The sequence below is a fragment of the Corvus hawaiiensis genome, chromosome 13 (assembly GCF_020740725.1).
Source record: "Corvus hawaiiensis isolate bCorHaw1 chromosome 13, bCorHaw1.pri.cur, whole genome shotgun sequence".
Lineage (NCBI taxonomy): Eukaryota > Metazoa > Chordata > Aves > Passeriformes > Corvidae > Corvus > Corvus hawaiiensis.
The window spans coordinates 2,093,175-2,105,871 of record NC_063225.1 but is presented as its reverse complement, the minus strand read 5'-3'; the positions used below and the strand labels follow the sequence as shown (position 1 = coordinate 2,105,871).

General features: G+C 43.9%; 1 protein-coding gene across 12 annotated transcripts in view; it reads right to left on the bottom strand.

Annotated features, from left to right (window-relative positions):
• Positions 1-12,697, bottom strand: part of SEMA6D (semaphorin 6D) — a 244,237-nt gene that overhangs the window by 26,462 nt on the left and 205,078 nt on the right. For 7 of the 12 annotated variants that reach the window (XM_048317341.1, XM_048317349.1, XM_048317343.1 and 4 more), the window contains exon 1: positions 4,323-4,341. The exons of 3 other annotated variants lie outside the window; for them this stretch is intronic. The gene's annotated coding sequence lies outside the window, so the exon portion shown is untranslated. Of the gene's footprint in view, positions 1-4,322; positions 4,342-4,581; positions 4,686-12,697 lie in introns of those variants that run through there. 2 more of the 12 variants (XM_048317345.1, XM_048317351.1) reach the window with 2 other exon arrangements.

Genomic DNA, 12,697 nt, shown 5'->3' with positions numbered 1-12,697 from the left:
GCTGATTATGCAGGTCAGCACAGCTCTCCTGCTTCTAGGGGCCACTGCCCAACTGTACCCGTCTGCCATCTCTTCTTTTAAACCATCCACTGTGAGAACAGGATCCATCCCTTTCATTCTGTGTTTATCCAGTGCCTGTCCAATTAGAAACCTGGGCTGCAATTTGGCTCTCAGATGCAACAGTTAAAAAAAAAGTCACAGCAACAATGAACCTTTTTGCACGAAGAGTCTCTGTGTGCAAATACGACCTCTGTTATGTTACCAAGGTCAGGCAGACCAAGGCCAATCTGCTGTGTGAGAATATAAATCAAAGCTGTCCAGGGAGTGATTTAGTTTACAAGGTTTGTAACCATTCTGGACAGAATAAATGTCACTTGCTTGCCTGAGCTCCTCACTCCTCCTCTTCCACCACCACTTCTTTGCTCCTCCACTCCCACCAAGCCCCTCCCTTCCCAGTAATACCTCTTGACCTCCTTTGCTCTTGAACGCAAAAGTTCTCGTCTAGCAAGAAAGCAGCGGCTCACACATGACAGACAGCCATGCTAGGCCAATTTATTTAAATTATGCAAAAATCTCAACAAGTAAAATTACCAAAGAGTCACAAGTACATTCACCTGCTGGTTACCTGCCCTTCACAGCACACATTAGAATTAAAACAACAAATCCTGTAACAACTTACTCCTATTGCATTCATAGATCCACAAAACAAACCAAGGAAAGCATCTGTAGCAAGTATTAGAGTCTGGGCACAGATCCTGTGAAATCACATGGTTTCCGTTGTGGAACTAAAAAGGCTTCTACAAGAATGTGTGAAATACACAGCCGAAATTCTCCGTTCCTTTCTGTGCTCCTTGGCAATTTATGTGGCTAAGTTAAAGCGGCAAGTTCTGTTTCTTTAGCTGGCGCTTCCCAAGCACACCCCAATCTGCAACACTGAGCGCACACAGCATTCAGCCAGCCAGCTCCCTCTCGAGTACGGACAGAGTTAATGTAATCCCACTCCAAACAACAGGTTGCTGTCTCCCAAACTGGAGCCTTGAAAAGCAAGAGTCCAGCGGTTGCCTGACTCCTCCCAGCCATTTTGAAGCCCTTCCTCCTGCAGGTGTGCACACCGAGCTGCAGCGGGGCTGGGCAGGGGTGCCAGAATGAAAGAAACTTCACGTTCTGGATGTTAACTTTAGTTACCATAGCCAGACAATGCTGCCAGTGGCGTGGAAGAAAAAATTGCTGTAGCCAGCTGTGCTGTTCACAGTTGGATGGTTTCTGTGTAGCTCCAAATGGTTCTGGAGCCAGTAGCCTGTTGTGGCCAAGGACAGGATGATGGATGGTCTACACACACTGTCCAAGCAGGAAGAATGGCAGAAGTTCACTTCAGGGTTGTTAAAATGCTAATCTGGGTTAGTTAACAAAAGCCGAATGGAATAGGAAAGTTAGGGAAATAAATACTATTCATATGTTATATATGTGCACTACAGATTTGATCTCTGTGGTTAACACAAACATTTGCCTTTGGAAGTGGGACAATTCAACAGTCTTCCCATCTGAATAAACTGAATCAACTCCTGATATTAGCTGTACTGTAATTACTGTCAAGCCACGACGAGGGAAAGAAGGCTATGGCAGACAACAGACAGAGCTCCACAAACAGCATCCAAAGGGCAGTAATAGTATTCTCACTGCACACCTCTTCCATGTGACATGGGAACAAATCAGAACCCACTTTCCTTTGAACTTAAGGCTGGCAGCTATTCACAGAACAAGTAACAGCTTAATAAAATGGCTTAGATGGATTTTAGCAGTTAACTGCAGTAGCTTATCGGATGCGTAAGAAGAGATCATCTGTTCGAGAAGCAGTTTTGACGAAAGCGACATTTGAACTGTTTTAATTACATACAGAGTTGCTAAGACTGAAAATAACTTGTACTACCCAATGCCAGTAATATGCCTTATTCCATCTTTTCTTAATTACTTGTGGAGCAAATTATTACTTTATCAAGTGGAAAGGTACCTGATTTTATCAACCTGGAATTAGAGGTATGTTTAACATAGGAGTATGTAATCAACCAGCATCTCCTCTGTTCAGTCAGCAAACACATAGTCTGAGCCTTGAAAGATATCAGACTGCAAGATAAGTAAGCTCCACATAAGCTCATACAGGCACAGAAGCTGTTGAAGTAACTGTTTCCTTTGTCTTAAAAAGGAAGACTAGAACTGAAACAGTCTCAGTCATACCACTTCTCTAACACTTGATGAAAACTGACCGTATTCACCCCGATCTCCTCTTGACCTCAGATTTCAAATTTCTTTTTAATTTTCAGAAGGACAAACAACCATAGCATTTCAACATTTCCATGCAGGTTCTGTCCATCTAACTGGGCTACACCTGACTTCAGGGGATACTGAGTCCTGTGTTAAGTGCACTAATGTTTTTAAAAGAATTTAAAACGCACAAAAATCCAGAACTGAAATCTGAATGTGATCGACTGTAGTAAGACCAGAAGATACATTATTACAAAGCCTAACACACACTTTGAACTGAACTTCCATGATGGATTTTTCCTTTACACACCTCCCATGACAGGACCGATCAGATCAAAGATCAACCTAGAGTGAAATTGCATCTATAATTAAGCATTCTATCGAAATGTGTGCTTTTCATAAACACACAGCAAAGTTATGGCAGCTCCAAGGGCTAAAGTATCTGCTCTAACAGTCGGCTCAGCTCAGCCATTCCCAGAAACGTTCAGATGGTCCAGCTCAAAGGGCGCGAGAGGCTGGGGGGAAAAAACCCGCAGCCATACAGCTGGTTTGTAGAGCTTTGACAGGGCCATCACTGTATTCCTGGCACACACTCCTGCATCACACAAAGCACATTTAGAAAATGATGTTATCTCTGTTGCATCTCACCATAAAGGAGAGCAGGTAGTGACAGACTGCAGGATATGGGGGAGGAAGGCTCACTGTAACTAAAGGTGCAGATGAAAGTGAGAAGCTGGTTAAATAAACCAACGTAGAGCCTCTGGGTTATACTTTTTTGGCTGGCTTTCTAAAAACAAATCTGAGCTACATAATTCAGAATCCCAATAAATTCTTACTACAAACTTTTTCTTCCTGATTTAAAAAACCCTGAGCTTTATATTAGTTAACACAAAAACTGTTCAAGTTCATAATTATATAGAAAAGAAATCAGAGCACTAAGCTGGCAATTTGTTTTTATCTAAGCCAGAGTAAATGTTTATACAATATCTGCCAACATAAGAAAATATGCCCGTCACTTACTACATTAAACATGATTACATACAGCTTAATTTACTGAAAGGAACTGAAGTAGACTTTAGAGGTGCACAGAATTTTACAGCGTGAATAAAGCAGGAAAAACGTCTATTATCTTTTGCCACAAAAGTAATTGCAAAGCTTTACAATGAGCTTCCTGTTGGACTTAGAAAAAGGAGAGAACCTCAGAAAATTCTCTGTGCAAGTATTTGTGTGTGAGAGCAACAGACCAGCAGTAAACGCCTCTAAGACAGTAGGAAGCTGTTCTTTCAAATAATATTTGGGAATATTAGTAAGACCAACAACTTGAAACACAAAGGTACCCCAATAAAGATGTATGCTTTTTTCCCCTCAAGGAAATAACCAGAGGAAAAAAAAATGCCACGCATTTACAGAGCACTGAACAGTATTCTGGAGGAAGTTTGCTGTAATTCCTGCACATTATGTGCGAAGCGTGTGTGTGTACATGGATAAGCTACAATACCATCTGTACAGCAAGTGCCACATATGTGAGCATTATGAACCATCATTGCTGCTGCTATGCTCAAAAGTAAATGTATTCTAAGCCACACACACATACAAATGACTTTACACACCGAGGGCTGAATTTTGTTCAAATTACTCACAGGCTCATGCCTGTGATACAGACATAATCTTGACCAGAAGTAAGAAACAACCTAGAGATTGGCAGAAATCCACTAATTTAAGACTAGCAATATTCATGCTAACAAGTGGGATATCCACCAGAACTACAATATTTTCAACACATCAACCTAAAGCAGTTCATCGCATTTTTCAACTCACAAGACAAAACACAACAACCATAAAAAAACCCCCTGCACAACCACCCCACAGCCCTTTAAAACACAGGAGTAAAAGCCACCTAGATATATCTGTGTGACCTTTCATTTCCATTCATGCTTATAAATAATAAAGAAGGCTTTAAACCCTTTCTAATTACTCCCTGAAAGCAGCTGTATCGGTTTCTGCAGTGATGAAACGCCCCCACCCCCCCAGGAAAAAAAAAAAAAAGTTTCGCCGCTCTGCACCTGAGCATTGTCTTCGGCAGGAGGGCGGGCGCGGAGCTGGCCCCCGCCGCGGCACGGGCGTAATTCAGAACTGACTCCAGTATTTGTTTCCATCCATAATTGATGGGGAGCTGGAAACGCGGCTCCCTCTGCCTCCCAGCGCCCGGCTGCTGCCGGAGAGCCCGTAAATCACGCCTCGCCAGGCTGCCCGCCCCGCCGGCAGCGCCGAGCCCCGGGCCGGGCCGGCTCAGCCCCCGACGCGGCGCCAGCCCCAACTCACCCCAAGCGCCCCGGGGCGACTTCGCCGGGGATAAACCCGACAGCTCCGCTTCGGCTGCCCCGTCTGCGGCCGGCGCCGGCTCCCGCCCGCTCCGCTCGGCAGCGCCGCCGCGCTCCCGCCGCTCTCCCCGGTACCTGCAGCCGCCGCGCCGCTGCCCGCGGCCGCCGCCCGCCGGCGGGGCCCGCTCCGCCCGCCGTCCCCCGCCGGCCGCCCCATCCCGGCGCTACGCCGGGAGCCGGGGCGGCGCGGGGGAGGCGCCCCCGGCAGAGCCCACCCCTGCCTCCACCTCCCGCGAATGGATTTATTCTCGCCCGTCCCTCGCCGTGCGTCCCGCCGCCGGCACCGCGCCGGCCCCCCGGCCCCCGCCCCGCCGCTACCGCGGACAACTTTTCGGTCTCACCGCACCCGGAGCGCGGCCGGCGGCCGGCGGCGGAGCTCGGCGAGTCGCGCCATGGCGGGGCGGGGGCGGACCGGCACCGCCCCGGCCGCTGCCCCCCGCCTCCGCCTCCCCCGCCGCGGGCAGCGCCGGGCGCCGCCCCGGCCCCCACACCGGCCCCGGCCCCGGCCGGCTGCGCGGAGCTCCGGCAAACTTCGCCCGTAGTTTCGCCCTTCCCAGCCCACCTCGGCAAACCTGCGTCCCGCCCCCCCCGCCCCCGAGGCCGCGGAGGTAAACAGCTGGGGCGAAGCCATCGAGAAGGCGTTTTGTTCATCGCCGACGCCACCTTCGCTTCTTAAGACAGAAATTTTCATTTCTACTTGGGAAGAAAAAAGTCATTGCGAGCAATGCAATTTTGCAGGCTGATGAGACTCGATTTTGCAGACGAGTACTTCGCGTGTGGTGCTGAGGGGGAGTGTCCTTGAAATGACATCTTTTTAAATGCCTGTCCAAAATCCCCTCAGATATTCCAGAAACAAAGGGTTTAATCCCAGAAATGAAGTCCAGGAAATAGCTGTCACTAATTCATTTTTCTTCACATGAAAGATAAATTAATTAAGGCTTAAAGTACCATGAAGTATTTTGGATGCCCTTGAAAGGGGGAAAAAAAAGGATTACTCGCCAAACTGTATCATCTGTGTTTGTTTTATGGGAAATAAGAAAAAATTCCGAGTAAAAGTAATTTAGAGATTTTTGCTGGGGAATATATCCTTCATTCATGAGCAGTTCCCAAATTCCTGCCCCTTAGCACTGTCTCCACAGCAAAGCCTTGGGCTGGTCGCTTCCACCCCTCTGGAAGACAAGCACTTGATACTCCCAAGCAGTATTTTGGGCTGATCTGGCAGGTTTTTATGCACGCACCACTCGCAGCGGGAGCGTTGCCTCTTGAGAACTGATTCATCTAAGCAAGGGCGCCAGGATTTGGCCCATAGTAAATTCTCTTTAGAGATGGTGCCAACAAAATCTCCCAGCCATGGGAATAGGAGGTTTTTGGCAACTCAGTCCCTTGGCTGTCTCTCTCTGATGTTTCCTAGTGGTGACAGGCTAAAGGCAAGATCATTATGGGCTTCCTCACAGCGAACACAGCAAAGCTATGTGGCACCCCAGGAGCTGCTGCCTGGTTAAAGGTGTAAGGACATTATTTTCTCTTTCTCATGAACAGCCCTAATCTGAAAAGCATCAAAATTTGCACAGTGCATGAAAATGCTGCGATAGAGACTACTCGCTTGGTTAGGAATCGAATTGCAACCTGAGGACAAAAAAGCTGAAAGTGCCTTAAAAAGAAGGATTTGTTTCACAGAACAGCTCTGTGGCCTCTGCACTGGAAGTCAGACACTCTGTGGTGTGGATTTATGGTGGGTACAAACAGGTACCTCTGCGCAGGCTACCCACACCAGGGCATTACGAATGTGGGATTTGCTCCTTGGCTTTTGAAACTCCTGATGGTAGTGCCAGTCAGGAAAACTGCAGTACTGGAAGAGCCACTCATATTTTCATTTAATACGCCTCTTTTGTGACTGCCATGTAGAAATTACTCCTCGATGTTGCTCGGTTATCCCTGCCGCGGGGGCATCAGATGCCCAGCGCTCGGCACTGCCTGGGCTGTGGCTGCAGGCTCCCCTCTGCTCTGAGAAGGGCAGCTTGTGGGAAGGGACCTTTCTTCCCTGCTATAGCTTCCAGCCACAAGCTGACTCAAGGTTTCCGTATATCAGGATGAAAGATTAATATGGTTTAAATCTCCTTCTGCTTCAATTAGGCAGGTGACACAATGTTGAGAATCAGATTGCATTCCTGTAGGGCAAAGGGTTTCAGCTAGAAGTACAGCATTTTAGAGGATTTTGGTACAGCCCAGACTAATACCTTGTGTCTACACTTAAATATGGTAGTTTATTATCATTTCAAAATTTGCTGCATGGCTAGAAACCACTTTATGTAAGGATTTAAAGTATGTGCATTTACAATATGTGTGCAGTCAGGGAATTACACAGCCACAGGTTTTTAAACACAAATATATGCAGGCTCCTATTGATATGATAAACTATCAGTAACATGTGCTGCAAAGCTTCTTAAATCCTCATTGACACAGCAGACCACTATTGTGTCAATAGTGTGCAGATTAATGGGGTGTTGTCAGGCTGTTTTAGGCCTTAACTTTCATTTATCCTAAAACTTGTTCTTCATTGTAACTCTTAACCTTTGGATTCTGCCAACACATTTCTTGTCGCAAATATACTAATGGAATTAAAAGAAACCTGGCTTTTAAATGTTAATTACCCTTAGAATGATTGATTTGCAAAAGAAACCCATCAGCAGAATCTGAAAGTACAGAGGCAGAATGAAATGGACTGTGTGTCAGTCCAGGAGCTGGGAATGCCTGAGGACCAGCTTTGGCTCCAATGAGACCCCGTGTCCGAGGTGGTAACAGGAGCACTTACCCACCCTGTCTCATGGGTAGGGTGTATGGGTTATTCCTTCTTTCCGAAGGACTTTTCATCCTCTAAGTGTTTTACAGACTTGAGCAACACTTGTTCATGAATTTGAAAATATAATAAGCAAAATATTAAAAATTCACATACTGATAATAGAACTACCCTCTGTTAGAGCAACATATTGAGTTTTTTATTAATTAAAATATGGATAATACTAAACTGTGTTTAAACAGGCATTTCATTCTGCTTGAATGCCTCCACTGGGTTTATAACCAAAGCTGAACTGATTTCAGCAAGCAGGTGTGTTGATTGAAATCCCTTCAGCCACATGGTGGTTTGGTAAGGAAGTGCAAGTGCACAGAGTGCAGGGCAGTTCGCAAGTTTGGGAAACCACCTTCAGAGCATGGTAGCTCAGGAAAGTTAGCTCAAATAGCACATCCCTAGGAAACAGCAAGGACTGAGGGAAATGGCGTTGATGGTTTACCCCTGGCTGAGCCAGAGCTCCGTCGGTGACTCAGCATGCGAACGCACGGACACAATGGCTTCTGAATGAAATATCAAACCTACACTTTGAGGATATGTTCATTTAAGCTGTGTCATTTCCCATAAAAACAGCAAACGTCAGTTACAGGGGGATGGTCAAATCACAGCAGTGCCAAGAAATGATGCTGTTACATCCTAAGAGTCATTTTATTTTAGCTAAATATTCTCTTCCTCCCTTCTCTTTTTTGCCAGTGCATATAGACATCTGCCTACTGCAAAGCATTGCATAGAGGAACTGGTAGGTAATTTAATATGGATCGATACATAATTCCTGATGAAGTAGACATGCAGGTTTTATATTCACTGTCCTTAAATCTAAATTACAAAGTGCGATGTTATGACTTACCTTGACTGTAATTAAGTTTGATAATAAAAGAGAATAGAATTTATTTGTTGTAAGTGCATAAAATTAGCTGGACAATTTAAGGTGCTATTCAATGAGTAATGCTCCCATAGAAGGGGTAAACATTTGTCTGCTGGATAATATTAGTTCGTATTAACAACCTAGAAAAGTTATTTCCATACAGCTCTGGTTTTATGTGTCTTCTTGTCTTCTCAATATCCTGGGAGCCATTGCACAGGGCAGGGCAGGCATGTATAATACATGAATAAATGTGGAACAATTTCCTAGATAAACAGGCTTTTTATCTCTATCGATTGGTGAAGAACTCCCTCCTTTGGACTTTTAAGAACATATATGTAGAAAATAGGAAGATCAAGCTGTAATGCCTCACAGCTCATCACCAGAACAGGGTTAAAGCCACATAAGCTGAAACTGATAGCTCATTAGGGTGTTAGCCTGCACGATGCAGAATTACACGTTTCCTAACACTCACCTCTGAATGCCGACCATTCCTGGCTTCAGCATCCCATCTCCATGAACCCTGTATCGCCCTTCTTTAGCCACTGATTTTTCCCCATTCCCCATGGTTCAGATCCCAAGAAGATGGGTCTTTAATCTTCCTGGAGAGCATTTAAATCATATCCCCGTTCAATCACCCTACACCTTGTTGCCAGGGGGAATATAGGTGAAAATCCCAGTGTTTGGCTGGCAAAGCAATAAAGCTGAGCCAACCATTTTCCTTCTTCGAGTCCTGAGCTTGTAGTAGTATCAATGCAAGTCAGAAGTGAGACATTTCAAAACATTGTCACTCATGATTTACACCAATTGGCTAAAAATAGCAAATTGCTAATATAACAAGCCTGTGCTGTGTTGATACAGACAAATAATTGGTTATAAGTCAAGAATTATTTAAAGAGGGGTAAGCTTAAGAAAATATGTCATAAATTTATCCCTGCAAATAGTATCCAAGGTATCACGAGTGTAGTTCTTTATAATGCTTAAAGGAGAGAAGATAATTTTCTCATATTTTCCAAAGGATGGGAAACCCCTCTTTTCACCCTTGACAGCTGTCAGAAAGCACAAGAGGTGCTTTTAAGCAATTGCCATTATGTAAAATATAGGGAGGACAGAAAACAGTTCCAGCACTTTTTTATAGCATCTTCTTGGGTACCGTATTAAGAGTTGTGTTTAATGTATTTCTGACTGTCAAGAATTCACTTTCACATAGAATCATTTAGGTTACAAAAGACCTTTAAGATCACCGAGTCCAACCCTTAGCAACATCATTGTTCCCTTTTTCATATTGTCCTAATCTGCCTCCTCATTTAGAGGGATGTGCAGAAATCTCAAGCTGTATGCCTGTCACTTGAAGGTGTAGTGATCATTTTTTGCTAACGCTGATGCTGGGCTGTGCACCCCAACTTGGCAACTTTGTCCTGTCTCTGTATAGGATCAGCATGGGTATGTGCTTTCATTCCTGTGATTTAGCTTTCTGGCTGGTGTAAGAAATGGGTCCACAGTGCTGTTCATGACCACCCCCCATCACCTGACATCAGTTGGCCTTGAGAAGCCCACAGAACCATCTCTATGTTGAATATTTAAGTGATAAATCTAATACCTGCTCTCAGGTGAAGGTCTGGCTGAAATTCAGTATGTTGGCTCTCCAGTTCCCTCATCTATACTCTGGGGAGGTAGAGGAGATGTGCCAGTAATGAATAAAAATAATTGGAAAAGAAATAATTGTTTTTAAGCTTTGTCACTATACTGCATGGGTCAGCCAGCAGGGATCCTGCAGGATCCCATGCAGATGAACCTGAGGCAGTGGAAAGCCAGAAATTCCTCCTCTGCTGAGGCTGTGGGGCTGGCAGAGAGAACCTCATGTCAGCAAGGACAGCAGATACATAGACACAATGTTTGCAATGTGTATTTTACAACTTGAAATGTGCCTAGAGTGAAATCTGGGTGAAATGTGCTTAGAGTGAAATGTGGATGACTGTATGTCAAAGCTAATAAAAGAGATTCAAGCAATAAACATAACTGGGCACAGTCCTGTAAAACTGGTCTTTCCTGCCTGTAAGCTCCCCATCAGGCTTAACTTTGAAAAACCAACTCTTTCAGGCCAATGGTTCTGGCCATGGCACTTTCCTGCAAAGATCACTGCAATAGTAAAACATGATTAATCCCTGGTCATTGCTAAAGAATAACCTTGTAAAATAATCCAGTGAGGGACAGCTGTACAGAGCAGAGAGCTGGCAACAGCAAAGCCAAGCTACAGGCATTGCCATGGTGCCCTTTGGGTCCATGTATAGAGCAGTATACTGTTGCTCACTCCCCTCAGCACTTTAAATGTCTGCAGGGATGATTGAAAACAAAAAACCTCAATTTTCTGTACAATTATTAGCTTTTCAGTTTGGTGATTTACAGCACCCATCTTTTGATGGGGAATTAATTCAAAACATCTAAGGTAATATCATCAAAATACTGTAATTAGATTTAATGGCACACTTCCAAGATTAATAGGTGATCTTCCTCACAGCCTACAATTTTAATTTTCAAAATTTCATTTGTCATACTGCTACTCAGTACAGATTCACCATCACAGTGTTTACCTACACTTTTCCTCACTAATAGTAAAATGTGCTGCCTTTTCCAGGCACAGACAGATGAAAAGATGTATTAGTAACAAATCTGTGATCATGGCATATAATCACAAGATGACAAGACACTTAATGTTATCTATTTATATATTATGTATAGCAACTTCTATTACACAAAATCACTTTTCAGTCCCATTTTAGGGGATTACCTAATCCTATAATTGATTCTGTGTGACGAGTCCCCGTTGGCCTTTGGAGACCCATTGACCTTCAGAACAGGAACAGGCCTGAAAACATTCCATTATTTCACTGGTTTTTTATGTGTAAATTACAAGATAATGTAGGATGAGAGCAGATGATTTTATCTGTCTATTTACTTCACTGGGCTCAGAATTCTAATTGTTTTATGACTTGACCAAGAAGAACAATTACTCCCTATCAGTAAGAATCACCAAAGACATGATTGATGTTTTCTTTAAGGTAAATCAAATATTCCCATAGAAATTTAGCCAATCATGCACGTTCTCAAACAGCTCAGAGCTACAGTAACGCTCCTTTCTACTGTAACTGTCACATCTCAAAACTGGCAAAGGGGTGAAGCAATTGCTCACTGGTTATAAATACCAGCAGATTTCGTTTATCTATAGATCTGTATCATGTTACTCATTCCAGAGTCCATGAAATCCAACATGAAACAGCTTGACTTCGTACACAAACAATCACGTCCTACTCAAAGGTGAGTCCACAGGTAGCAGCTGATGACATTTTACAGTTATGGAGGTTTTAGTATTACAGAAAACAAGCAATTACACATGTGTGCACGTACAGACACACACAGAGACACATAAACCTTGCTCCTTCACTGTCCCACCAAATATAACTCCACGAATTAAGGCCTTAAATAAGTCTCTAAGAATGTAATTTAGTACAGTCTGAATCCCCCTTGGGCAAGCCTGAGGTAGCTCCTTGGGCTGTCACAGCTAAGCAGCTGTCCAGCCTAACACTGACTCAGGAGCCAAAAACCTGCTTCATTTGGGTGACAGTGAAACAGTTGTAAAGGATCAGACAGACATTATTCATGGCTGATGTAGGGAGGGTGTTTGGAAAATAGCTAATACCAGTAATTACTAAGAATAGAAAGGTAAACAAACTGCTTGCAAATTTGTATCTGCGTGAATTCTGAAACAAAGCCTTACCACATGGCATTCCTATCCAGCAAGAGGGTAGGCTCTCATCCTAGGTTAGAAGAAAGATGATTGAACGATTTACTTTTACCTCTGTGACACACACACAAAGTGCACAGCACACACACAATCAGTAATGAGAGGAGTTGCTGCCTTTGCCATATTACCTTGAGTTTGTGTTTAGTGTGTCCCCCTTGGCATCTCAGTATCTGACTTCAGCCTAGGATACTTTGTTCTTGAGGCACAGGTGATTACTTTTAATTAGTTTTTTGACACTTATGGCCTTATCTGACATTACTGTTTGTTTGAAAAAAATTACTTCTAGCTTTGATGTACCTCAGTGTTCCTTCTTGCGTGCTGGTTGTGGGCTGCAAAATCCTTTCTGTTGAGTAGCTGTGACAGAGCCATTCATGAAATGTTTCCTCTGTTCTGTGCTTTGCACGTTAGTGCAAAATAAAAATTTCCACTTATGGAAGGTGAGCACACACAATTACTATTCTCTATATATTGTCTCTCTATATTCTGTATTCTACTGTTCTCTACATTAAGAGGCAGAAGTGAGTGCAGATTGTTTGATCCTTTGC